This window comes from Nymphalis io, chromosome 30 (genome assembly GCF_905147045.1).
Source record: "Nymphalis io chromosome 30, ilAglIoxx1.1, whole genome shotgun sequence".
In the NCBI taxonomy this organism is placed as follows: Eukaryota; Metazoa; Arthropoda; class Insecta; order Lepidoptera; family Nymphalidae; genus Nymphalis; species Nymphalis io.
Window position 1 is genome coordinate 7,217,494 of NC_065917.1, and position 24,401 is coordinate 7,241,894.

The 24,401-nt window shown below is 37.6% G+C and overlaps 1 pseudogene; it reads right to left on the reverse strand.

The window, feature by feature from the left end:
- Window positions 1–5,450: 5,450 nt before the first annotated feature.
- LOC126779974 (GTP-binding protein 2-like) lies at window positions 5,451–19,375 on the reverse strand (annotated as a pseudogene).
- Between the last annotated feature and the right edge of the window lie 5,026 nt (window positions 19,376–24,401).

Below are 24,401 nucleotides of genomic sequence, written 5' to 3' on the forward strand. Positions count from 1 at the left end.
GTGACTGTGGGGATGAGAGCGATGCTGGGGGTGTTAGTGTCGCTGGTGAGGGTCCGGTCTGTTTCACAAGAAATGACATAATGAAAGCGTTAAACAGCATGAAACGTGGGAAATCGCCGGGTCACGACGGCCTCAGCATCGATCATTTAAAGTATGCCGGTATTCACCTTTCCAGAGTTCTCAGGTTACTCTATAATCTTTGTTGTAGCCATGTTTATCTACCAGATGCAATGATGATGACTGTTGTGGTGCCCATAGTTAAAAACAGAACAGGGGATATGGCAGACGGGTCAAATTACAGGCCGATATCACTGGCGACAATCACAGCAAAGGTCCTGGACAGTCTTCTTGATGCACAGTTAAATAATTCAGTCAAAATTCACAACGCGCAGTTTGGCTTTAAGCCTGAATTATCAACTGAGACCGCAATACTGTGCCTCAAGCAGACTGTGAGGTACTACACTGACAGGAAATCGCCGGTATACGCTTGTTTTTTGGACCTGTCTAAAGCTTTTGATCGAGTGTCATATAAAATTCTTTGGCAAAAGCTCAAAACCGAAACTAGCTTAAGATCCAATCAAATCTCATTGCCTAAGTACTGGTATGAAAACCAAACGAACGTGGTGAGATGGGGACAGTCACTAAGCGATTCATACAAATTGAAGTGCGGAGTAAGACAGGGTGGCCTCACATCGCCCAGGCTTTTCAATTTGTATGTGAACCAACTGATTCGGAGGCTGAGTGGAGCCGGAGTTGGATGTTCCATCGATGGCGTGGCTATGAACAATTTCAGCTACGCGGACGACATGGTTCTGCTGAGCCCTTCAGTCAGTGGTCTCAAAAAATTGCTAAAGATCTGTGAGGACTATGCCAGGGTGAATGGACTCAGTTACAATGTGAAGAAAAGTGAATTTATAATTTTCGGGGGTAGGAACAAGCCGATAAATTGTAATCCTGACATAAGACTATATGGCACACCCCTGAAATAGGTAAATGATTTCAGATACCTTGGTCACATAGTTAATGAAAACCTCAGTGATAACAGTGACATTGAACGTGAGCGTAGGGCTCTGTCGGTCCGAGGTAATATGTTGGCTCGCAGATTTGCACGGTGTACGACACCTGTAAAGCTGGCCCTGTTTCGAGCATATTGCCAATCATTTTACACGTGCAGTCTGTGGACGAACTATACGCTGAGGGCCTACAGTGCCCTACGCGTCCAATACAACAATGTGTTGAGGGCGGTGTTGAGGAAACCTCGACACTGTAGTGCGTCGGCAATGTTCGCTGATGCTCGCGTGGACGATTTTTTCTCTATAATACGCAAGCGTGTCGCCTCCATTATGAGCAGAACTTCGAAAAGTACCAACACCCTCCTCAGCACATTGGCTTGTAAATTGGACAGTCACTTCTGGGAACACTGGAATGGTGTACATGTGAAGCGGGTCTAATTCTAGGATTAAGTACTAACATAGTTTAAGCATTCGTTACTAATCTATTTAATTTTAATTTTAATTATTTATTTTAATTTATTTGTTATTATTTTTTTAATTTTATTTGAATTTAATGTTAATTTTAATTTAATATGGATTGTTTAATCTGAAATAAAGTATTATTATTATTATTATTATTAATAATAATAAAATAGAGAACCATGAAGTATTCGACAACCGTTATACAGTATACAGAAGAGATCGTGATAGTTCACTTTTACATTGTAAAAAAGATGGTGGTGGAGTTTTAGTGGCGGTCTCAAATAAACTGAAATCAATGCGACTCAGTTTTTGTGAAAGTCAGTGTGAAGATCTTTGGATAAATATTGAACGAGAAAATTGTCACGATGAGTGTAACTCAATTGCATTATGTGCAGTTTATTTGCCTCCTCCCGTTAGCCGTAATATGCTATCTAATTTTATCAATAATTTTAATAGTAGAATTGCAGAGAATAGACAAAATGTTATGCTCGTGGGTGATTTTAATTTAAGTAATATCAATTGGTTCGCTACTGATGATAATGTTATTTCTAATAGTTCCTTAGGAAATTTGCTAGTTGATTTTGCATCTCTCAATAATTTAGTTCAACATAATAACATTTGTAATAACAATAATAAAATATAAGACTTAATATTCAGTAATCATAATAACATAAAAATTAGTAAGTCTATTTTGCCAATAGTGCCTCCAGATCACCACCATCCTCCCTTAGATATATTAGTTTCTTATTCATCAAGAACTTCTTTAAAAAGTAATGTTATTGGTGAAAAGAAGAACTATTTTAAAGCTGACTATGTAAGTATAATTTCAGAATTAGATAATATCAATTGGTTAAGCGAATTTTGTAATTGTAAGTCAATAAACTTAATGATCGATAAATTTTATAAAATTTGGAACAAATTGATCGAAAAATATGTACCAAAGAAGAAACAAAAAGGTAAACAATATCCTCCATGGTTCACTAAGTAAATGATAAATTTATATAACGAGAAACAAGTTTTTTAAAATAAATACAAAATATATAAAAACCCACTTGATGAAATTTCATTACGTCTTTTGAGCAAACGTTGTGCAGATTTATCGAAAATTTGCTACAATAATTACATTAAGATTGTTGAAGAAAATATTAGTAGAAATCCTAAATATTTTTGGTCATACCTTAAGGGCAAACAAGATAATAGTACCGCACTCCCAGGCATAATGACTTACAAACAAAAAGTAATGAAATCGGGATCAGAAATTTGTAACGAATTTGCCTTGTATTTCGCTTCTGTTTACACACAATCTTAAAGTTCATATACATTACCATCTTATAATAATCAATGTAAACATGACTTTGGAGCGTTCACTGATTTTGTAATATCGCGAAGACAGATTTATCAATACTCAAAAAGACTTGATACAACTAAAGGGACAGGTTATGATAATGTCCCTCCTATATTTATTTCTAAATGTGCATGGGTACTAAGTTTCCCTTTATATTTATTATACAACGAATCACTTCGCTCAGGTGTTTTTCCCGATAAGTGGAAAATAGCTAGGATCGTACCGGTATATAAGTCCAAGGGTAGTGAGTGCATTGAGAATTATAGACCGATTTCCATACTTTCCACTTTTGCCAAAGTATTTGAAGCAATAGTTTACCCATATCTAGAATGTCATGTTAAGCAAATGATTAATAATAACCAGCACGGCTTTATAAAGGGTCGATCTACAACATCAAATCTTGTTTCGTACAGTGAATTCATTGTGCCAGCTATTGATTACCACAAGCAATTTGACGCAATTTATACCGATTTAACCAAGGCTTTCGACAAAGTTTCGCACGATATTTTACTCTTAAAACTAAGCAAGTACGGATTCAATGGTAATATGCTTGAGTGGTTCAAATCATATTTATACAATAGACAACAATTTGTTGTCTTAAAAGGTTTTAGCTCGAGTCTATATAAAGCCTGCTCCGGGGTTCCTCAAGGGTCACACTTAGGACCTTGGCTCTTTAATATCTTCATTAATGATATTTGTGATACGGTACATTATAGTAGAGTATTTTTATTTGCGGACGATTTAAAATTAACAAAAGTAATAAACAACTTAGCTGACTCAGAGCTCTTACAGGCGGATATTAATGCTATATATAATTGGTGTAAAAATAATAAAATGGAATTAAACGTCAGTAAGTGCAAGCATATAAAATTTACGCGAAAGCTCAATATAATCAAAACAATATATAGCATTGATAACATCAAGTTGGAGGAAGTTTTTGAAATAAGTGATTTGGGTGTTATTTTTGATGACAAGCTTACTTTTGTCCCGCACTTCAATAAAATAATTACGAAAAGTTCCAAAACGTTAGGATTTTTAATTAGAAATGGTAAACACTTCACGAATAACACGAAAAAAATAATCTATAACGCTTACGTGCGTAGTGTACTGGAGTACGGTAGTGTTGTGTGGAATCCTTGTTACAATGTAAATCGTCCGCGTATAGAGAGAATACAGAAGCGATTTGTATATCATCTATCCAGAAACAAAAAAACCTCATACAATAAATCTAATAAAAATTACAGCAATCTCTTGAAAGACTTTAATATGGATAGTCTCTCTGTACGCAGACAATTATTAGATCTCTCTTTCCTATTTAAGATAATTCGTAACGAGATCGACTGTACTTACTTACTTGAAAAGATATACTATCGTATTCCAAGGCGCAATGTTCGTAGTTTTCTGGGCACTTTTGATGTCAGAATATCAAAAACGAAATTAGGATGTAATGCACCAATGCCTAGATCATCACGGTTGTACAATGGTTTTTGTCAAGATCTAGATATTTTTAATGACTCTGCCATGATTTATCGTAAACGGGCGCTAGAATTGTTGAGAGATGCAAATAAATAATAAATAAATAAATAAATAATAAATAATGTTATCTTAATTTTATTTTGTATTAATTAGTATATTTTTAGTAATTTTTTTGTAACGTAAACTTTGCATGAATTTAATGAATTATTTAATTTTAATTTGTACCTATATCAATTTCAAACTATTTGTGTTATTAATTTTAATTTTATTAAGTGCATGTTTATTTTTTTATGATCTTTAATTTGTACCAATTTGGACTTTTTTTTTTTTTTTTTTAATCTTTCTACTCATGTTGCTATAATTATGTGTTAATGTATTTTTAAAACAAATATTGTAATTGTTGTGGCTACTTTAAAAAGCTTCACATGTTAGCTATTTTCACTAAATTGTTTTACATTTGTCATTAAAACATGTAGTAGCTACTAGTGGTCCTTAAAATAAATAAATATTGCTAGCATATAAAAAAAACAGCCAAGATGGTTCAGGCACCACTGAATTTTCATGTACTTAATTTGTGATTAATTCATCTCGTACTTTACGATGAAGGAAAACATCGTGAGGAAACCTGCATGTGTCTAATTTCACTGAAATTCTGCCACATGTGTATTTACCAAACCGCACTGGAGCAGCGTGGTGGAATAAGCTCCAAACCTTCTCCTCAAAAAAGGGAGAGGAGGCCTTTAGCCCAGCAGTAGGACATTCACGTGCTGTTACGGATAAAAAAACACACACACACACAATGTGCTGTGCAAACATATACAAGTCTATAGTCGATTCCAATAGCAAGTAGAGTATATAAGCAACTTTGACCTTGAAATTTGGTCGAAATCTTAATATTCTGTGGTATTGACTATGGATTCGCGAAAAATTTACCGTTTTGGTTATCTGTGAAGTTGTTATCGGAACTTTGTAAGTAAAACTAAAGTGTATATAAGTAGTTAAGTGTAACAGTGTCGTGTTATATATAGAGATATATTGATCGAGAAGTGTTTGTGGTGTACAATACAGCAGAGCTGGTAGCGAATCGCGTGGAATCGCATATCTAAGGTTTGCTAATCTTTTAAAAACGAGTAGAGTTTTCTGCTCACCTCAAAGTATATACAGCGTCTAGGGTCGTTTGGGTCTTCGAGGAACACCAGGTCGTCACACACGCACTTGCCCTGCGTGTCGCTCGTCACGTGCGCGTCGCTGTACTTGCTCCCGTCGTCCGACACGTACACGTTCGTGCACTTCGTGTCCGATGTCTTCGTGAGGCTGTTCTTCACGTTGGCGATGTCCTGGAGGATATTCTTGTTCTGTCTCCTCGCGTTCTTTCGATTCTTCTCCGAAGCTTGCGACGAGTGGACTAGTTCTGATAGTCCCGCGTCGTAGCCCCCCGGCCGCGCTAGCAGCACCATGCCCTGCCGCAGTCGCGGCGGGAAGCGACCCAGGCCCAGCGACGCCGACTGTCCCGCGCGCACGCTGCCGCAAGTGACGCGGTTGCGGTATATCGTGCGCACGGATATCTCCGCGAACTCGCCGGACTCCAGAGGTCCTGGGGGAGGGGGTGTAAAATATACGTCGCTCTATTCATCTCACAACTAACAGAACGCAACGCACCTATGATAAGTTCGTCGCCCTCGTAGAGTCGCCCTCGCGCGAGCAGTCCCCCACAACGGGCCCCGTCGAGTCCCCTACGTGGAAAATTTCGTCTATTTGAAACTCGCACGCCTCCTGTAAAGTGACATAAATTATAACATTTATAATTTAATAAAAAGGATACTAGTCAACTGCGCAACATATGGTTCACTCACGTCCTCGGGGCGCTGCAGGACGCGGCGCGGCGCCAGCGCCAGCAGGCACGCGTGCAGCGCGTTGAGGCCGGCGCCGCACACGCAGCTCACCGGGAACACGGCCACCCTGCCGGCCGACACTACTGTGATTTGCGTTCAACTATATATATATATATATATATATCTGATCCGAAACTAAGCAGAGCTTGTACTATGGCAACCAGACAACTGATATACTATTGTATAGACAATTACACACAGACTCAGTATCTAGCAAGGCAAGTATCTAGCAAGGGTGGTTGGCGTAGCTATAGACAATATTATTACCATTACCAATAGTATGGAACTCGTTTTAAAGTCATATATAAGAGTTCACCCAGAAACACTTCGGGTTAAATAAAGGCTTGTGAAGCTACTCACTCCTGATCCTTTTTGATTTCCTCGTCTACATTGTCTATGGTGTCCAGTATCGACTTTTGCGGCGCAACGCAGTTCCTTGCCATATTCTCGTCAGTTATTAACAGCGGTTTCTGTAATAATACCAATATATACCATTACTTTAAATTTAAATAAATCTATATATTATACAGCATCCCTGATTTATCATCTCGTGCTCCTTGAAGAACATCGCGAGGAAACCTGCATGTTTCGAATTACAATATAAACTAATATTATAAATGGGAAAGTAAATATATCTATTTATCTGTTAAACTTTCCCCCCCCCCCCGGCTTCTCTTTATGTTATATGTGTGTGGACGGGCAATTGGGCCACCTGATGGTAAGTGGTCACCATCACCCAAAAGCATTGATGTAAGAAATAATAACCTAGTTTATAAGCTAGTCTTTATAGATGCTATTTAAAATAAAATTACTGACCTTATTAGCGGGTTCCAACAATTGAGCCAGCCTCGCTACAACAGCATTGATGTTGCTAACCAGTTCACACTTGTTGATGACTGCGAAGAATGGCATGTCCAAAGCCAGCAGAAGACCGATGTGTTCTTCTGTGATGCGAGTTATACCGGCTGTTGCCGAAATCTAGAAATAAAAAAAAACTTTATAGTACAAGTTGATAATATGACTACAGGGCCATCTATAATATTATCTTGTAGCTGATTTAAAAAACTTACAGCCACTGGGTCGCTGTTACCCTGGCCCCTCGGGCAAAAAATTAAAGACACGACAGGTTAGGGGGCAACCCTGCGGCCCGTACCCAGACTGGCCAAGGCCAGTTAGGAGGAACCAACTCTCTCTCTTAAAAAACTTTCATTAATAAGACGTATTGCTCGATAAGGGTTTATAAATATGATAAAAAATTGTGTTTAAACTCTTACATAGTTTAATTGTAGCAAAAGAGTTTAGTTTTTTGCCGATTATTTTTAGTAGGATCTACAGTTTGAGCCGGTGTTAGGTTTATATATTATTACCTGAATAAATTATTTTGATTTTGAGCTGTTTGTAAAAATGTATTATTAAGATAAGATATTTATTCAATAAAATGAAAATTAACTTTTGGTTTGATATGTCAGGACTCCAAAAAAATCCTTACCTAATAATAATTTGAAAACACGTTATCAGGGCTATAGAAAAAGACTTAGGATACCTAAAATCTGAGCCCCCCCCCACACTTATGGGAACTAGTAATAAATAAACATACTTACAACGAGCATGGCGTAGTGCGGGGACTAGCCCATGAGCCCGTGGAGCGTGGTGCGTTGGTACTTGCTGTGGCCCGCCAGGTCCAGGAAAGACACCAGCTTGGCGCTCCTCTCTCCGATGCGCTCCGCTGTCATCAGCTCGGAACAACCGTAGTTGACGACATTACCCTGATTATATGAATGTAATACATTATATGACTTTCATTTTAGGTATAAGTAATACCGGGTAGTGTTGCATGTCTATAGTCCATTATCGATAAAATCGATAGTTTTGGACTATCGATAATCAATGATTTTTCGATAGTATTGACGTATTGATTTTTTGACGAGCCGGTTGGCGTGGTTGGTAGTTACTTGCCTTTCATGCCAAAGGTCGTGGGTTCGATTCCCACCCAGGACAGACATTTGTGTGCATGAACATGTCTGTTTGTCCTGAGTCTGGGTGTAATTATCTATATAAGTATGTATTTACAAAAGAAAAGTAGTTTATGTAGTATATCAGTTGTCTGGTTTCCATAACACAAGCTCTGCTTAATTTGGGATCAGATGACCGTGTGTGAATAATGTCCAATATTATTATTATTATTATTTCTATTTAACTTTTAAAGTTTCTCTTCTTTCGAAGAGTTTAAACCGAAAACGCGGGCTGCAGCCAAGCGTTAAGGAGTGTTGCTTATATTAAAAACGTTGATGATAAAGTGGATGATGATATAAACTTTCGGGTGATACGGCAGGTGTTAAGGATTATGGCTTTTTGAAGTATATGGAGGATATACGCTGGCATTTGTAAGGTGTTCAGACTTTGTGTCAAGGATTTTAGTACGATACCTGTGGATGATAGGACTATTAGGACTATGTGTACTGTTTGTGCTTTCCATTGCGTTTTAATTTCTATGGCGAGATCTTGATATTTACTTAACTTTTCAGATATTGTGGTTTGTATGTTATGTGAATTAGGAACGGCTATATCGATAAGATAAACGATTCTATTGATTTTATCATGAACGGTAATATCTGGTCTATTATAACAGATAGTTTTGTCAGTTATTATTGTTCTATCCCAGTAGATTTTGTGGTTTCTAGTGTCTAATACACTTTCCGGTTTATATTTGTAATATGGATTCATTTCTGTTATAAGTTTATATTTGTATGCTAAATGTTGGTGTATGATTGCAGCAACTTGATCATGTCGATGCTTATAATCGGTCTGTGCGAGAGATTTGCAAGCCCCCGTTATGTGCTGAATAGTTTCAGAGGCTGCGTTACATTGTCATAAGTCAGTAGGTTGATTATTATCCTTCATTATGTACTTCCTATAGTTACGAGTTTCTATTATTTGGTCTTGAATGGCGAGCATAAAACCTTCGGTCTCAGGGAACAGTTCACCTCGATTGAGCCATTCGTTCGACTTCTCTTTGTCGACGTGGGGTTGGTTCAAATAGGCCTCCCATGCAGTATTTTTTCAGCCCATGCCAACATTTGTTGTTGTTTACTTATGATATGTTCGTTTACTTGAGTGTTTTGTCATGTAGGTTTAATGGTGTAAGCTTTTTGTCTATTTCTGTTGCGTGTCTATGTAGAGGTGAGTGTTCGGATTTATCATGGAAGTATGGTCTGAGTGAGAGTATCTGCTTATTGTGTAAATTGTGTATGTCTATTATTCCCCTTCCTCCTTCTTTGCGTGGTAGTGTGAGCCTTTGAATACAAGATTTTGAATGATGTTTCCTATATTTAGTGAAGTGAGTGCTTATAGTTCGCTGCAATTTTTTTATGTCACTTTTTAAATTTGTATTATTCCGAAAGAGTACGTAAGTAAGGGTATGGCATATGTGTTAATAGCTTTTATTGTGTTTTTAGAGTTAAGGTGTGTCTTTAATACGAGATTTAATCGGTGCGAGAATTTTGTAAGCAGTTCTTGTTTTGTCGTAGTTTGTAGTATTTGCCTAGATTGTTTAAAACCAAGGTATTTATATGTGCTTAGTTCATCCATTGGTTCAATTTGTTCACCAGTTTCGAGTGTGTAGCTATTATAAAGGATTTTTCCTTTCGAGATTGACAGAATTTTGCACTTGTCGACACCGAATTTCATATGAATATCTTTGGAGAACTGTTCCGTAATGCTTGCTAACTCAAGCAGCGTGTTTTTGTCAGTGGAGTAAAGTTTTATATCGTCCATGTACATGAGGTGTGATAAGTTATATTGGGTGTTATTACCGTAAAGTGTGAATCCTGTATTGGTTTTATTTAACAAGAGTGAAAGAGGATTTAAGGCCAAGCAAAACCAGAGGGGGCTCAGAGCGTCTCCTTGAAAAATTCCTCGTTGGATACGGATTGGTTCAGTAGTTAGAGATTTCATAGATGATTGTTTTATTTTTAATACAGTTTGCCAGTTTTGCATCGAATTTTTAAGAAACGATATGAGGGTAGGGTTTATTTTATACAATTTTAAGACATGCAATAACCAGCTATGCGGGACTGAATCAAAGGCTTTTTGATAATCAATAAACATAGTATGGATATCTGTTTTTGATTTTACCGCACTATTTAAAATGATTGCATCAAAAGTAAGCTGCTCCTTACAACCTTGGCTATTTTTTCTACACCCCTTTTGCTGTTCGGCTAATATATTATGTTTAGTTAAATGTTTGTATATTTCTTCACTTATGCAAGCTGATAAAATTTTATATATGGTTTGTAAGCAAGTTATTGGTCGGTATTTATCTGGATTTGTGGTATCATGTTTATCTTTAGATACTAAGTATGTGATTCCATGTGTTATATATTTCGGTAGTAAATGTGGTGATTGAATGAATGTATTTAAGTACTTATGTATGTATGAGTGTGTGCTACTAAATTTCTTTTACCAATAGTTGTGAATATTGTCTGAGCCTGGGGATTTCCAATTGTGCATTCGTTTGATGACATCTATAAATGTTTCTATTGGTAGGAAGTTCAACTCCATCTCTGGAATATGTGTAGTTATATCGTTAACCCAGTCTGCATGTTCATTATGTTCTATGGGGTTTTCCCATGTCTTAGCCCAGAATTGTCGAAATATTTCAGGGGGAGGTATTTCTAGATTTTGCTCATTATCTTTGCAGTTAGATGATAAATTTCTATAGAAGATTTTTTCATTGTTAGCAAATGTTTTGTTTTCTATTTTACGGGCAGTACACGTCAAATATCTCTTAAGTCTACTAGCTGCTGCATTGAGTTTCTGTTTTAAGGTATCTAAGAAGTGTTCTATATGCGTGTTGGTATTTTCATATTGTGCGTGTGATTGATATTGTGTCTTTATGAGATCTACTGCAGCTACTACTTTTGGGTTTCTATTTCCTCTAATAAATTGTGTTAACCTGCCTATATTGGCTCGCAACTTCCTTATTTTATTTTCTAATCTTCTTTGCCAACTAGGTTTTCTGTATGATTTGTTTTGGTGGTTGTTTTGGGTTAAGAATGTCATTCTTGCCCTATTACATTTAGCTGCTGTCCATGCTGCACAGTAAATTATTTTCTGTAGAGTGATAAAATCAGTATCAATGTTTACAAATTTTGTCAGTATCATCGTATCTATGTATTTCATTATTAATGAAAACTTTTTAGAAGTCCTTTGTTTAGGAATGTATGGTCTGCTAGTTGGTTCAGTATCACAAAAATGTTCTAGAGCATGAACGAATGTGTTCTCTATTTCAGTGTTTACTTCTAAGGTCACATTATGATCGTGGGTGATACTTTCTATGTTTTGTTCATCGATAGGGGTTGATGTAACGGAATCAGTGCATGTAACTGTAGTGTTTTGCATTTTCCTAGCTTGTGAGTTTGTTTCTGAATTAGATTTGAATGCATCGTTGTGTAATATTACTTTGTTCTGTTGTTTGTAAATGTTCATTATATGTGTCTTCCGTTAGTGTGTGTGTATAATGTAATTCATCTGCTACTTGTTGTTTAATCAGTGTTAATCTATCTTGTTTAATATATTTATTATTTATTATTGCCCTTCGTTGATCCGCTAATCTTTGCTCTGTAATGTGTGTAAACTCTGGGTATAAGTTTATAAACTCTTCATACAAACGTTTTCTATAAGCGGTCTTATTAGTCTCTAATTGTGTTATTTTGAAATAAATCCTAATAATTGCTTCATTGCATTCATTTGTCCATTTCATACGTTTTCCTGTTAGTGTGTGTTTTATTGGCCCGACCTGGGAATTGAACCCAGGACCTCCGGGGTCTGCGGTCTTATATCAAGCCACTAGACCAACGAGGCAGGCAAACGAGTTATCAATAGTATTGTGAACAGAGAGCTATAGTAACTATCGATAATATCGACAATATTGACACAAGACGATACTTTCGGAAGTACTGTCGATAATAGTTTTCGAGGTCAAACTATCGATAGTTCTGCAACACTGATACCTGGGATTAGGTAAATGAAACTACAATTTATTAGATTACAAAAACAATCACTTCTACACTATATACACTCCGTAGCGAATATCTTGACAGCGCGATTCAGGAATGTGACATTTCGATTGAGCGCCATCTATCGTTAACTGGGTGTAACATACGCCATCATACAACTGGATAATAGAATAACGGAAGCTTTTACAAAGATTAATATAATTGAAAAATGAGTATGAAAACTAGATAATGTTTAGACAAGTAGCCGAGATGGCCCAGTGGTAAGAACGCGTGAATCTTAACCGATGATCGTGAGTTCAAACCCGGGCAAGCACCACTGAATTTTCATGTGCTTAATTTGTGATTATAATTCATCTCTGCTTGACGGTGAAGGAAAACACCGTGAGGAAACCTGCATGTGTCTAATTTCACTGAAATTCTGCCACATGTGTATTCCACCAACCCGCCTTTAGCCCAGCAGTGGGACATTCACAGGCTGTTACGAATACGAACGGTTTAGACAACTGCACGGGACTAATAATGGTACTTGTGTGTGCGTGGAAGCACAGATAGTCTCTATTCCCACACACTCTTAATCCTATTGAGAACCGAGATTGTAGTGAATAGAATGTGTAAATCGTTACCAATGATAGCGTGTTAAAACCCAGATTAGCACCACTAAATTGGAACAGCGTATTGGAATAAGCTCCTCATCAAAGGGAGAAGAGGGAGGGATTAGCTCAGCAGTGGGACATAGACATTTACATAATCCCAGGGTGAAAATTAGTTCAGGCGCAAACAATGTCTACACGCTTCCAAATCTCACTTCTAGTGTACAACTTACTTTTACTTTTTTTTTCTATTTATTTATTATAAAAAAAATAACACCTCTGCTGGGCTAAGGCCTCCCCTCCACTTGTGATTTGGAGCTCTAACTTGCAGCTTCAATGCGGGTTGATGGATATACATAGCAATACTTCATCCCATAAAAGCAGATCTCCTGACAATGTGCCCATTAATTAAGCACATCAAAGTGCAGTGGTGTTTGCCCGGGCTTTCCAAGTGGGTGGGGGATTATTCTTAATTTAAATAAACGTCAAAATAATCATTAGCGCACCTGAGCATCGAAGCCGAGTATCTCGTGGCTGAGCGAGGACGTCCTACCACTTTTCACTTCGTGCAAATGCCTGAACATGTTCAGGCGAGCGCTCCCTCTACCGTTATCGAGTTCACCTGTAGAAAAGAAAAACTATTGTATTGCGCACTACAAACAGCTCACATACCATCAACCAATGACGTCATTACAATTTCAAGATCAAATTTTATACTGCCATTGTAATTACAACTCAGTTTCTTGACCATAAAATATTTATCTGAGGATAAAATAAATGATATTACAATATAATATTAACAAAGTCGATTTTTGTCCCGACTGAGTAGGTATCATTTAATTTGTTTAAAAATGTAACAGCATTTTTACCCACAGCTGGGACAAGGCGTCATCTCCTTATTACGAGTACACACGTATAGGATCTCTACATGATAATCGAATCAAAAACTTCTGGATACGAAGCCTTATAAATATTTTTTTTTTATAGAATAGGAAGGCGGACGAGCATATGGGCCACCTGATGGTAAGTGGTCACCAACGCCCATAGACATTGGCATTGCAAGAAATGTTAACCATCGCTTACATCGCCAATGCGCCACCAACCTTGGGAACTAAGATGTTATGTCCCTTGTGCCTGTAATTAAATACTCAATATTTAATTTAGTTACTAGAACTCACGACTTCAACAAGATAATAACGAACGTACCTTGAGTGAGAACGCCTATGAGCGTCGACTTGCCCGCCTCGTTCGCCCCCATCACCGCGCCCCGCAGCTCGACGCTCTGCTGCGTGTCCGCCAGCTGCGAACCGAGTACGTACTGTAGCGTAGACAGGTTTAGACAGAGATAGAATTATCAAATCTTTTGACCCTTATCTTGTAACCAGTGTTGGTGTTTGTTGAAACTTGACAGTTGGTGCGTTCATTGTGTTTTATGTTCAATTTTCGCTTATATTTATGTTAGAAAACGATTCTAATCCAGTGTAAAGGCCGAGAAACAATCCTTACATCATATCGATGGTTATACAGTGGTGCAGTGTCGTATTATTTCATGTTAAAGCGACAGATAATATAGTTTCTCAGTGATGTTTATTTATGCCATAGCATGAGGGAACCTTATATCGCATTAAAATCCTAAAGATAATATGATTTTCCAGTTTTTATTATTCATAACCTATAATTATTTATCATGTGAGTGCTGCCAGCATCGGCTAAAAAAAGTCCCGATATTCGATAAAAAATATCGACTCGTCGACAATGAAACAAATAAATACGGAGTCCATTAATAAACTAAGTGCTTCGTTATATGTATATATGTTATTTTAATTTATTCGTTATCCTATTTATAAATTTCTAACGACAACATTATTTAACATTCTTCATGAATTTATAATATTATTAGATTCCGAGTCAAGAGGGTAACATAGAAATATATGTGGCAACCATTCTTTATGAGGAGAACGCTAATCCAGTACCATATAAAGATGCCGAAGTACTATTGATAACGGAAACAAAAACAAACAATGCAACGGTTTTCGGGTGTAGGAGGAAAACAAAAAATATTATAATTAAAAAAAATGTATAATAAACATTAAAAAGTAAAATTTAATAACTCTATTTAGTTTTAATTAAGTCCCGAAAATCTCCCAAAACAGGGAACGGGGGCCCACCTTGCGGATGTACACCTCGGTGACGGCGCGCGCGGGCGCCACGCGGCGGGCCCGCGCGCCCACGAGCGCGGCGCCGAGCGCGCGCGCCAAGTCCCGCAGCGCGCGCAGCGACGCCCGCAGCCCGCGCAGCGCGCCGCAGTCGTGCACGCCCACCACGTACACCGCCGCGCCGCCGCCCGAGCGCAGCTGCCACTTCAGCTGGGGGGGGGGGGGGGGGGCAAGTGTTGAGGTGTCGGGGTGACAATACGATATATTTTTACTGGTGGGAGAGCTTTGTGCGAGCCCGTCCGGGTAGGTCCCACCCCCTCGTCAGATATTCTACCGCAGACCAGCGGTACTCGGTATTGTTGTGTTCCTGTTTGAAGGGTGAGTGAGCCAGTGTAAATACAGGCACGGGGGACATAGCATCTTAGTTCCCGAGGTTGGTGGCGCATTGATGATGTGAGCGATGATTAACATTTCTTACAATGCCAATGTCTATGGACGTCGATGACCACTTCCCATCGGGTAGCCCATATGCTCATCCGCCTTCCTATTCTATAAAAAAAAAATATCTCGCTGAATGTCAACCGCCTATCAAAATTCATTTTAATTAAACGATTCGCTAACTAACAGCTCCACACGTGTGTATCCGGGGCATTATTATGCTTTTGACATGCCGCTTAACGTTGTACGTCACTCGAAACGGCGCCACCTATCGGCCCCGAGTGGAACTACGAGCATCGCATCGATATATTTCACGAGCACAACCTCAATAAAATTGTTTGTATTATACGCTCAAATTGAATATACATATATATTGCTTAAACGACACATAAAAACGCTATTGTTTTTTCTTAATCCGTGTTATAAAATGAATAACCTCGTGGCGTTGAGCTGTCAAGACCACAGGGTCTGTATGAAAGCACACACTGTAGCTCGTGGTTGCGTTTTATCAGCGTTAACAGTCAAAATTAGCATATTTTTAAAACCTTCGTGATTTAATAAAATATTTCGAGCAAGTAAAATGTTTTCCTAATAAATTGTTTGTTTTATATCAATTAATAACCGTTGTGTGATATCAAAGGTATTTTTTTTTTATAAAATAGGAAAGCGGACGAGCATATGGGACACCTGATGGTAAGTGGTCACTAACGCCCATAGACATAGGCATTGTAAGAAATGTTAACCATCGCTTACATCGCAAATGCGCCACCAACCTTGGGAACTGAGACGTTATGTCCCTTGTGCCTGTAATTATACTGTCTCACTCACCCTTCAAACCGGAACACAACAATACCAAGTACTGCTGTTTTGCGGTAGAATATCTGATGAGTGGGTGATACCTACCCAGTTAGCTACCTAAGTTATATATAATGTTATATATTTAATATTATTTATTATTCACTTGCGTCACCAGGTGCTGGGAGCGTCGCTCGCATGGCGAGACCAGCTGCAGTTTGTACTCGACGTTCCCGAAACGAGGCTCCGGGGGTAGACTCCCGTAGCACTCGTCACCGGAATCGTCGGCGTCGGATGTTCTGAGGGCCAAATCGAATTTATTTAACATTGATCTTATTTCGATTAATGCCATCCGCGTTCGGTGAGACCGACTCACTGTTTATGATCTCCTGGTACATTAACATCGTGATCCTAATTCTAAATCTTTGAAACTAATAATAATAATATCCTGGGACATTTTTCACACACGGCCATCTGATCCCAAATTAAGCTCGTACAAAACTCGTGCTATGAAAACCAGACAACTGATATACTACATATACTACTTTTCTTTTGTAAATACATACTTATACAGAAAATTACACCCAGACTCAGGACAAACAGACATGTTCATGCACACAAATGTCTGTCCTGGGTGGGAATCGAACCCACAACCTTCGGCGTGAAAAGGCAAGTATCTACCAACCGCGCCAAACGTCTCGTCAAAATTAACTCTTTTAATCTAATCGTTTGGTGAGACCGACTCACTGTTTATGATCTCCTGGTACATTAACACTGTAATCCTAACTGAAACTAATTGACTCTTTTAATCTAATTGTTCGGTGAGACCGACTCACTGTTTATGATCTCCTGGTACATTAACACTGTAATCCTAACTGAAACTAATTGACTCTTTTAATCTAATCGTTCGGTGAAACCGTCTCACTGTTTATGTTCTCCTGGTACATTAACATCGTAATCCTAATTCTAAATCTTTGAAACTAATAATAATAATATCCTGGGACATTTTTCACACACGGCCATCTGATCCCAAATTAAGCTTGTACAAAACTCGTGCTATGGAAACCAGACAACTGATATACTACATATACTACTTTTCTTATGTAAATACATATTTATACAGAAAATTACACCCAGACTCAGGACAAACAGACATGTTCATGCACACAAATGCAAACACTGTAATCCTTACTGAAACTAATTGACTCTTTTAATCTAATCGTTTGGTGAGACCGACTCACTGTTTATGATCTCCTGGTACATTAACACTGTAATCCTAACTGAAACTAATTGACTCTTTTAATCTAATCGTTCGGTGAGACCGACTCACTGTTTATGATCTCCTGGTACATTAACACTGTAATCCTAACTGAAACTTATTGACTCTTTTAATCTAATCGTTCGGTGAGACCGACTCACTGTTTATGATCTCCTGGTACATTAACACTGTAATCCTAACTGAAACTAATTGACTCTTTTAATCTAATCGTTCGGTGAGACCGACTCACTGTTTATGATCTCCTGGTACATTAACACTGTAAACCTAACTGAAACGAATTGACTCTTTTAATGTAATCGTTCGGTGAGACCGACTCACTGTTTATGATCTCCTGGTACATTAACACTGTAATCCTAATTCTACATCTCTGAAACTAATTGACTCTTTTAATCTAGATGTTAGTTAATGAGCTTAAATATAAAGCCTTGATTGAAATACCGGGTGAAGCGAATAGATATGTTATTGTTTCTTGCTCTTCCATACCGTGGAAAGCAAGCAAAGCCTTAAGAAAAAACGTATAATTACCCAAAATTACAACACATAAGAGATGAGATGGTCTAGTGGTAAGAACGCATGAATCTTGAACGATGATCGTGAGTTCAAGCCCGGGCAAGCACCACTGAATTTTCATGTACTTAATTTGTCATTATAATTCATCTCGTGCTTTACGGTGAAGGAAAACATCGTGAGGAAACCTGCATGTGTCTAATTTCACTGAAATTTTGCCACATGTGTATTCCACCAACCCGCATTGGAGCAGCGTGGTGGAACAAGCTCCATACCTTCTCTTCAAAAAGGGAGAGGAGATCTTAGCCCAGCAGTGGGACATACACAGGCTGTTACTTTACTTTACTACTTTACAACACATAAATTATAATACTTTTTTTTAATTAACAAAAAACATCACTTACGTATCATCGCAGAAGTCTTCCATATCATCAGAGCTGTAGAAGACGTCACTCTCCAAGTCCTCGGAATTGAAATCACCAGCTAAATACATATCGTCCTTTATCCTGACCTTCTCCAACTTATCGATGACATTGTACACTCTATCGGCAAACTTTGTCCCACTTCTCGTTGCATCCTCATCATCATTGGTCGGTTTCCTCTTCGTCTTCTTAAAATCGTCTTCCGATTTCAAATCGTTGACGTTCTTTCCGATTTTCTCGTCACAGACCTTTGGTATCGACGATTGATTATTCAACGGTTCCGGTACTTCTTGTGATGAACTCTGCCATGCTGTTGTTAGGACGTCCTTCGCTGGCGATACTTTGTTCTTCTTCCTTCTGTTCTTCCTGCCCGAGTTCCTTCTGCAGCGTTAAATTTTCAAAAATCCTTCCTAAGTGCTAACCTATTGCGTAAAAGGAACCCGTATGCAAATTTTCATGTCGCAGTAGTTTGGGCTGTGCGTTTATATGCCAGTATGTTATATATATGTAAATGAAGCTCTTTGGGCGCTTCATTAAATTTAAATTGCACGTGCATTAACTTCGACTTAATACGTCCAAGTATTATCTATTGTGGCAACACTTTGCATTATGTCATGTGTCATTCTATAATTAGAGAAATTCACACTGGCTTAATATAATAAAAAGTTAACGACGTTTTTTTAAAAAAGAAACAATTCAGATTGTAAAAAAATATTTGAAGCAATAGCTTTTAATGTTGTTTCTTTTTACGGGTTAGTAAATAATTATAATTTGTACTCATACTTTGTTTGCAGAAGTAATTTGTGATATGATATAAAAAAGAATTAATTTCGCTTAACAGAGCAACGACTTTAGTTTTTATTTCAATAAATAAACTTATTACATATATACAAAGGTTTGTACATACCCTTGGGTGCGTCTGGGTTCTTCCTGCCGTTCTCTTGATCGTTTTTATGTTTTTTCTTATTATTCTGTCTGTTCGTATTGCCATCTGACGGATCGAAGAGGCTGAAGAACGAGTCCATTTTTGTCTGAAAAATTAGATTACCCATTATTGTTCGAATAATAATAATATCCTGGGACATTATTCCCACACGGCCATCTGATCCCAAACTAAGCAGAGCTCGTACTACGGAAATCAGACAACTGATATACTACATATACTACTTTTCTTTTACCCAGACTAGGGACAAACAGACATGTTCATGCACACGAATATCTGTCCTGGTGGGAATCGAACCAACAACCTTCGGCGTGAAAGGTAAGTGTCTACCAACCACGCCAACCGGCCCGTCAATAATGAAATTTAAATATTAAACAAATGGAAGAAATATGTATAATCCGCGCGCGATTAGAATGGTATAAGACATTTTGGAACCAAGACTCGCGTGGATTTTTGCTTTTTATTTGTTATTTTATTGATTTATGGTTAGACAATTATTTTAGAATGTCTTACTTATACTTTTAGATTTAGTTATGTTTATTAAGCTTATTTTTGTTTTGCTTTTAGAATACTAGTTAACACTCGCAGTTTCGCACGCGTGTTATAGGGGGGTGGTTAAGCCGTGAAAGCGTAACAGACATACAGTTACTTTCGCATTTATAATATTAAGTATAGATGATATTTTTGTTCAGAACTTCATTGCTTACGTTTCAACAATACAACAACAACCGAAGGGAGTCCAAGCGCTTGACCAACGGCTTTTCGTGCTTTCCGAGGCACGGGTATGAACACACATCTAACATCCAAACTCCGAGCTGCTATTGAGAATTTTCAAAAGAATAACCCAATAACTTTCTATCAGCCCCACCCGGGGATTGAACTGAGGACCTTGAGATCAGCGGCCTTATATATCGCTTCTAGACCAACAGGGTCAAAAGAATCCTTACTAATATTACGAATGTGAGTGTGTTTGTTTCTTTGTTACGCTTTTACGTTTTAACTTCTCGACCGATTATCAGGACCGAAAAAATGTTGACATTGTAACAGAAAAGGACAAAGGACATACATCTGTCTCAGTCCCTCAAACATGGGTCAAGCTGCGGGCGAAAACTATTATTATATAAATAGATGTACTTCGCAGTGTCACCCTCTTTAAATTTAGACTCTTAACGTGACAATCGTGAATTTTCTTATTATAAATAAATTTAAATAGAGTTCACTGACACGATAAAAATAAAATTAGCATGCTTTGAATCCGTAACAGCCTGTGAATGTCCCACTGCTGGGCTAAAGTCCTCCTCTCCTCTTTTTGAGGAGAAGGTTTGCAGCTTATTCCACAACGCTGCTCCGATGCCGGTTGGTGGAATACACATGTGGCAGAATTTCAGTGTAATCAGACACATGCAGATTTCCTCACGATGTTTTCCTTCACCGTAAAGCAAGAGATGAATTATAATCACAAATTAAGCACATGAAAATTCAGTGGTGCTTGGCCGGGTTTGAACCCACGATCATCGGTTAAGATTCACGCGTTGTTACCACTGGGCCATCTCGGCTCTATGTTTTGAATAAAACTACTAATATACATAATAACATTAAGCATATTTGTTAAGAAATAATCGCAAGACCTCCCCGAACATCGAGCGCTACCAAGAAATACCATACCGTGAGAAATAATCACACCATGCATTCCTTGAAGCTAGCACCTGTTGCCAGCGTCGCTGCTTTGTTTCGCAAGACCTCCCGAACATCGAGTGCTACCAAGAATTACCATACCGTGGGGACCATTCAGTGATCGGTGAATCATTTCGTTATAAATATGTAATTCAGACTACAGATCTTCACTTTTTGTTCTAATATCGAACAGACTGTCACGTATTAGAAATTAGAAATAATTAATTGTTAAATTTAATTACTTAAATAAACGTATAAGTTAAATTCGTTCGGTTTCATTCTGCATCCTCAACGGCAGCCCTACGTAATTTATTAATAAATGAAAAGGAATGTTTGTAAGTATGTTTGTCGTTATGTAAACCTTCTTGAACTAATCATTCGATTGTGTATGAGTTTTGGTGAGGTGTTCTGTGTAAAACTGCGAAGATTTCTGACTCAAAAATAAGTAATTTTTTTTTGTCTGTCCTTCCGTAAAAACATTTTATTTAAGCCCTTAAAATATTACGGAGTTAGTAATCTATATAATAACGCGCTTCTAACCACGAGGGTAATGCAGTAACCTGAGACAGCTCCTAACCTTCATAGAGGGATATAAGACCTTAAAGCTTAAAGCAGCAGTAGATACTTGTCTTTTTTTTGTATCTTGTAAAATGCTCGAATTCAGGGCGTCATTTTCTTTGACGTCAAAAAAAAAACCTGTCATAGTTTTTTCTTATAATCATTGTATTAAAGAAAAATCATGACGGCAACTTTAAAATAACATATATGTATACTAATATTATCGACATTAGCTAGCCCTTACTACATCTATAAACATACTTACATAGGTACAAGTTCTGTAGACATATATGAATTTGCATATTTCGACCGTAATTTTTTCTACTCTTTAATTTTTTTTTATGAATAACACTAAAGCTCAAAAAAAAGAATCCTTTAACAAAGGAGAAGAAGGCACTGAACTGTTTTATCTAAAGTCTATATAATCTGATACAGTGAAGTGGCATAATTTCATCGGACTCACGTGTGGATTCTACCGAGACGATACGACACGAAATTAAATATAAGTATATTGTTTTATATTAATAATTACTACCTAACGTTGAAAATAACAAAAATTAAAACAAACTAAGCCTTAATTTAAAATTGGAACTCAATTTGAAAGCGAATATTTATTTGCTCATACAATAGACATACGATAACGCGACCACAGAACCGCCAACTAATATTTATTGTATAGCTCTATGTATAATAATAATAATAATATCCTGGGACTTTATTCACACACGGCCATCTGATCCCAAATTAAGCAGAGCTTGGGCCATGGAAACCAGACAACTGATATACTACATATGTATACTACTTTTCTTTTGTAAATACATACTTATATAGATAATTACACCCAGACTCAGGACAAACAGACATGTTCATGCACACAAATGTCTGTCCTGGGTGGGAATCGAACCCACAACCTTCGGCGTGTAAGGCAGGTACCTACCAACCACGCCAAACGGCTCGTCATATAATATAAATACTACTGCTAGGCTTCAAATTAGTTCCGCCCGAGGTTTTATTCACATTCCTTTTTTTATAAACAAATTGGTCTCATAAAAGGCTCGAATTCAGGGCGTCATTTTGTTTAACTTCAATTGGATAGAATGCGAATAAAACTGCGGGACAGCGCTTGTATATTTTGAAGTTTTATTTTAACAAATAAATATTGAAAATCGATTTCATAATTATAGTATTATTGTAAAATAAAAGCTTTATAAATTGTTTTGGCAACACACCATATTTTCATTTCTGACATTGGTTATTTTTTTTTATTGAAGTGGTATATTGCCAATTTCTGTATTTATTCTGGATGTTCCGAAAATGTCATTATATGTAACAGAGTCGAACAAGCAATGTAATTCAAAATTATTTTATGTTATTTTTAGGAAGTACGAGTAAGCTGGCTGGTTAAGGTCTGTTCTACCATTTTGGATAATACACCGTGGATTGTTTAGCAGAATTTCAGTGAAATTTGATAATTATAAATGCAGGCTGTCTCACGATATTTTTAAACGCAAACTAATCACATGAAAATTCACTGGTGCTTGTTTAGGTTTGAAACAGTCATTATTGTTTAAGGTAGTGTTATATGTATTTCACTATGCCTGCTCGATATATATATTTAAAAAAAAACACACAGAAAGTGACTTGGGAACAGATAAGTAACATTCCTTTTGAATACAATAACATAACATGAATGACAAATTTCATTATCAAAATAATCACAACAGATAACCGATAAGGCATTTTAATGTTTTTATTAGTCATAACAGATTAGAAAAAGTTAAATTAAAAAAAATCTTTTTGTATGTTTACTATAAAATATGTTTATAAATGTTATATTATTTTATTAGAAAGGGGGGTAAGGGGGGAACGGAGCTACCATCTAAACCGACCCAATTGCCAACCTCACCTGCACGTGGTGCTCCCTGCTAGATAACAGACGAGGCTCTGGCGACCGATCAATGGCGGTATAACCATACGCACCATGATTGGAAAAAGGGAAACAGCGACCTTGAGGTAACTTTGAGGTTGAGTAACCTCTAAAATGTCTGGTGCAGAAGGCAAGGGAAAACCACTGCACTATTATTCCCTAGTTATCGTCAGCTTTATGGAAACGTCTAAGAAAGAAATGGCCCCGAGTTCCTGGCGTCCCTTAGATGGGACAGGGGTGCTAAGAATCTCCAGGTGGAAAAAACAACAAATGAAGATAGGAACGTGGAACGTCAGAAGCTTGAAGAGTCCTGAAAAAGTCTACAATGTCTGCAAAGAAATGCAACGAATGACGATTAACATCATGGGACTAAGTGAGATTAGATGGATAGGCAAAGGTAAACACCAAATCCTACTACTATTATAAACGTGAAAGTTTGTATGTGTGGATGGATGTTTGTTACTCTTTCACGCAAAAACTACTGAATGGATTTCAATTAAACTTTCCAATAATATAGCTTATACATCAGAATAACACATAGGCTACAATTTATAAAGATATTGTGTGAGCTGTCCAAAATATGACATTAAATGTCAAGTAACTAGGAAAAAACCTACCTTCCTGCGAGCTATTCTGGCGTGCGCTGCCATAAACGTTAGTTACACATAATTATGTAATGTATGATAGACATCATTTAGTTTAAATGCGCGATACTACGGGTGCGGTGTAGCGAGCGGTACGGCGCGGTTCGCCTCCGGCGGCGGTGGCGGGCGGTGCGACGCACTTGTGTGGGGGAAGAAGGCGCTCATCGCTGAGTGCGCGACCCGAACGCGGGCAGAAGCGCGAGGGCAGACATCGTTGACTGTTGTCTCCGTTTTGCGAATTTTCATGGTTATAGCGATTTTTT